This window comes from Anarrhichthys ocellatus, unplaced genomic scaffold (assembly GCF_004355925.1).
Source record: "Anarrhichthys ocellatus isolate YVR2014 unplaced genomic scaffold, GSC_Weel_1.0 scaffold5, whole genome shotgun sequence".
NCBI classification, from domain to species: Eukaryota; Metazoa; Chordata; class Actinopteri; order Perciformes; family Anarhichadidae; genus Anarrhichthys; species Anarrhichthys ocellatus.
The window spans coordinates 709,128-714,564 of NW_022280035.1; the positions used below are offsets into that span (position 1 = coordinate 709,128).

Sequence of the window (5,437 nt, forward strand, 5' to 3'; positions counted from 1 at the left end):
GTGTGTGTGTGTGTGTGTGTGTGTGTGTGTGTGTGTGTGTGTGTGTATTACAGAGAGTGAGACAGTAAAGAGGTAGATGTGATATAAAAGATAAGGAGCATCGTGCTGCAACCCTGTGATCTAGAGACCAAGCGAGTCATAGCAACTCCCGACTGTGAGACGACGTTTAGAAAAGTAATCAGTTCATCTGCAGACACTGAATATAGAATATAGATATAGAATAGTTTTAACAAAGCATTTTTCAAAAACACATTAAGGGAAATGACAAACTTGAATCGAAAAAACAAACCTTATCTTGTCTGAATGACGAATGAAAACACATAAAAGACGAGGTATTGATTCTTGAACTGACAAAGTAAAAGTGATCAGCAGCACAGGAGGAGCCAAAGCACTAAACTCAGCTGCTAGTCAATTATAATTAACAAAGACCGTTATGAATGCATGTATATTCTAAACAACGATTCAAATGATCAGTATGTCAACTGATTACCTCAGCTTGAACCGACTTTTTGAGATTATCTTTCAGCATTTGGCTTTGAAGTTTCACAAGAGAGTGACAGAAAAACATCACGAAGGAGAAATGGGGACGAATCTCTGGCCCGACTCAAACCAGCCGCGTGCGCCTTAAACCAGCGGAGCACCAGGATAACAGACGTCAAACTAGAGATCAACCGATATGATAGCCATCGTTTGGAGCAGGAAAAAGGTGATTATGTCATTATGTTTATGGAGCCTCGATGTGAAACCATAGACTGTATATAAGAAGTGGACGTCGTCATCGTGACGTCACCCATTGGTTTGTGGACGTTTTGAAGCCTCGAGTTGGCGACTCAATCGTCGCCATCTTGGATTACAGTCGTTGCCATCTTCGCTTTTTTGCAACCAGTGAACCCGAAGCGACCATATTTAGACTGAGGAGGAGTAATATAGAGACGCCGTAAAGGTCTCTAGTAGAGACCTGTCAATCACTGTGTAGCCCCGCCCTAAAGCATCCCCTGCTTTATGGTCTGTTTGACTCTAAATGGACCATAATTTACTAAATGAACATCATGCTGTATTGAAGAAGACTTGAAACTAGAGATTGAGACCATAAACTCATGTTTACAATGTTTACTGAGGTAATAAATCAAGAGAGAAGTAGAGTCATTTTCTCATAGACTTCTATTCAACCAGAGGAGTCGCCCCCTGGTGGACACTAGAGAGAATGCATGTTTTAAGACACTTCCTTCTGCATTGGCTTCACTCGTCAGAACCGGAGGTTGTCAGCCATCGGCCTCTAACAGAGCTCATTTCCACCGATAACGACAGCTTGCAGAACGTTCTGTCTGTCGACCTCTAACCCAAACTCACTAATTTAATGTTTCCTCTCTTTATCATTCCAGCTCATTCCTCTTAGACACTTAGTGCAAATTGTTTTCATATGACACGGACGCCAATTAAGCATGAATTGAATCAAACTGAATTAAATTGAGGGATGGAATACAATTGATTGGCAAGGACAAAGAATTTAATTGCTGTTGGACGCTTTCTATTAATAGAGCGATGCAAATGTAATTTGCCAGTTCAGCGGACTCTGAGCTATAAGGGCAGGCTAATTTGGCGGCCTTATAAAACACCTGAGGTTCACAGGGTTGGAGGGTATTCAGAGGTGACAGAAGTAGGACGAGGTGGGAAGCAGCTGAAGGGGTGATAATGGGGCTTGTTTCAGTGCTAAGTGTGATGAGGTGGTAATAAGGTAGTAGATGTGGGCAGAGGTGCTGAAGGTCTGAGCGAGGACTGGAACATCACATTAAAAAAAACAGTTTACCATGAAATGACTCGTCCTGTCATTATCTACAGCAGTGGTTCTCAACATGGAGGCGCATAAGATCACATAATTCATCCTCTCATTCTCTTACTCGTGCTCCCCAGAGGTTGAAGCATGCAAACGTTTGTGAGCCCTTTACATTTCTTCTATCGCCACCATGAGGTTGATAGTTTTTGGGGTTTTGAGAGAAAGTATCGGGATGAATATGCATTCATGAATGCATTCATGTTCCCCGCAGGATGAACACTATCGTTGTGAATTGTCGTGACAGCGCCATCGTTAGGTCAAAGTTTAAATTTGAACAATAGTTTTTCAACAAATATCTGTAAAACTAAAACAGGTCCCATGTGCTCAAGCGGTTATCTGTGTTTAGTGCTGATTAGAAACTGTTAGTATGCTGACGTGCTAAATGATGGTCAACCCATCCTCAGATAACGGTTTGCATGATATCTTACGAAAAGTTACTCCTCATTTGTCATCTTCCTATGAAAGCCAGCAACACGTGCCAATTTCAGCTTGTTACATACATGTGGTCCTTTCAAAATAAACCTCCGTTCTTTAAAAGGAAACAACTCAGTTAGGTTTAGGCAACAACACCACTTAGTTTGGTTTAGGAAAAGATCACGTTTGGGTTAAGATGACTGAAAGTGCCGTTACTGAGGTGCACAAGTTCCGTGACAATGAACTTTGACTTCTGGTTTCTCACGGGGAACGTAACAGCGTCTCCTGGCTGATAGATCGCTGTTTGTTGGACACATCCACCTCCACTCCTGTGCATTACGTGCATAACATACGACAGATTTCGTGGGATACCTACGAATTATGGCGCATTATTCTTCGTGAATACCGTCATGTTAACGTTGTCTTTGTTTGCATGTTAGCATGCAGATGCTATCGTTTAGCAGCCTCATAGAGCTACAAGCGAGAAAGGGGACTCTGTGTTGGAGGGAAAAGATGCCAAAGTTTCGACGAGCAAGTGATGTGTGTGGAGAAGCAATGGTGAAGGAGAGGTTTAAAGAATAAAGGGCTGGAGGTGAGAAATAAAGAAAGAGCCAAACTTGTTGAACAGCAGCTGATGCACCTGCAGGCGGTTTTGGTTCCCACTGCACTCCACACAACCCAACACACACTTTCAGCTATTCTCCCTGAGCGGTTCTCCAGATACATTTACAATTCTGCTGTGATTTAGCGGAGCCTTGAGTCGTACCGCCTGTCAGGTCTGATTCATCTGCAATGGATTCACCAAAGATTAAATATTGATCTCACAATAAATGTTGAAAAGAGGATGAAAATACAAAATAAGCTGGAGTGTGAAGGGAAGTTTGTCTCTGATCCGAGCCGTGATGGCACGATTTACCGCGACCGTTACAGGACTCTCGCACTCATTCACGTCAGCAACTTTGTAAAAATTGCACACTTCGGTGATCTCTTACACCTTCACAAGCAAATGAGTGCTCGCTCGGTGTCTCTCCAACTCCTTTTGAATATAAAATATGTGAAGCAAAAATTAAAAAGGACAAATGAGAGAGAAAAGAGGACGGAAACACCTGAGGGATTTGAATATGGAGAGCAGAAGAAAAGGAAGTTAAGCGAGCAGAAAATAAAGAGGACACGGAGCTGCGATTAGAGGTGAGATGTTTAACGGATAGAGAGAAATACAGGGGGGGGGTGACAGATCACAGAGATAAAGAAATGAGACGCGGTAAGAGGTTAATGAAAGAACACGGATAGCGAATGAGAGCTTGGGCTGATAGGACTTTCATTCCCCGGCTGTGGGGCCCCGACGCTCTCCGCTCCATGCTAATATACGTCTGCAGCAGGCTCACTTGTTTAACAGCATTTCAAACTTAACATGGAACCACATTACTTCTGCTTCAAATGGATGTTGAAAATGTTGTTCTCCACTCGTTAACCAAAGGAAGAAAAACATGAATTCAAAGAAATGCATGTGACTGAAAGAGAAAATATGGAAAAGGTGTCGCCTATTCGTAGATGAGTCCTATATTTGACTTTTGATTAGTAAATAGAATTGCAGGAGAAGGATTTAAACAACATAGTTGCATTTGTATTTTAGAGGAACTACACCAATGTTCAAGCTGGTCTCGTCCATCATTCGTAGCTGTACCTACGAATAACAATGCGGCGTAATTGAATATGTTATCCACGTTATCTTAAACGAGTACGTATAAAGACAGCTAAATCCCACAGGGCAGGCGGGAGGGGAGCTGGATGGGTCCAACAAACGGCGATCTATCAGCGAGTAAAACGAGAACTCAAAGTCTATTTTGAAAAGACCGTATTCATGTGACGAGAGGAAATTGACACGTGTTGCTACACTTTTGTAGGAAAACGCGCAAAAAATGAGGAGTAACTTTCTGTAGGACATCATACGAACAGCTGTATGAGGAAACGTTGCAATGTTCCCCATGAAGGTTACCCGTCATGGGGAGGACTAATACGCCTGTAAAAACAGTTGTAACGTGTTTTACAGGTCCTCAAGGTTGTCTGGAGTTAGGCTCGAGACTGAACGTATGAAACAGAAAACCTGCGTTGCAAACTGAAAGTGTGGAGCTGCTGTTGAGTTGCATTATGGGGATTGTAGGAGCCAGTATTTTTTGGGGTTTGACCCTACGAGCCTCCGCTGCACCAACTCTACCTGGGACCACGTCGCCTCAGGAGACCCTACTACTGTTGCTGTTGGTTCAACTTTTACTGCACTCAATACATTTTTAATATCAATCACTCATCTCTTCTTCCACCATTCACTGAGTAAAGCAACTGTCAAACTTACCCGTAGCGGTTCAGTTCTGATCTACACTGGAGTGCATTTTAACTGATGAACTTTTGCTACTCGTAACTCCAACAAAGCTCTAAACTTCTTACAGCCACCTCTCAAGTCTACAGACGCTGGAGTGTTTGAAACTGTTTAGCAACACTTCAAACTCAGGGCAAAGATTCAGGTCATGGTGAAAAATAAAGTTATTCAAATCATCAAGTCGCTAACAGCTGAAATGCCTGCAGAGTGGAAATTCAAATCTAAGTTGAATGTACATACAGCATAAAGGCACATCCACCACTTCAAGTTTGCATATTATTACTTCACAGTATGTTCTTTCCTCCTGTACATAACCCTTTCATGGTTGTGAAAGCTATTCCGTTGCTATTTTTTGTGCATAAAACTTCAGTATTTCATGTATTTCCAGCAGGCTGAATACATCAGTCAGTCAGTGGAAGGTAAGGATGATGTCTTCCACAGCCCGGAGCCACAGCTCTCTGGTGGGTAGTGTGAAGCATGCAGGGGTTGTGGGAACATCTGGGAAGATCTGTGAGGGAGGCTTCAGATCAGAGCCCAGTCGGGGATCTGCTCTTCTTCTTCTTCTTCTTCTTCAGCCTCAGCCTCAGCCTCTGGTTGTTGTCTTATATTTGTGCAGTCCCTCTTTCCTTCTCAGCACATCAAATTTTCATCAAAGTCGGTCTATGCCGTTGTGTTTAGCCATCTGCCACGTTTCGGAGTCGGTGGTAATTAGCTGAAACAGGATGACCAACACTTGACCCCCCCCCCCCTTGCCAGTGACCCCCCCCCCCCCCCCCCCCCCCCCCCCTCCCTTTCTTTTGCCTTTCTCTCCTCTC

General features: G+C 43.3%; 1 protein-coding gene across 1 annotated transcript in view; it reads left to right on the forward strand.

Moving 5' to 3' along the window:
- The window catches only part of LOC116382149 (sterile alpha motif domain-containing protein 10-like), a 50,053-nt gene that overhangs the window by 41,210 nt on the left and 3,406 nt on the right, over window positions 1-5,437 (forward strand). The window lies entirely within an intron of this gene.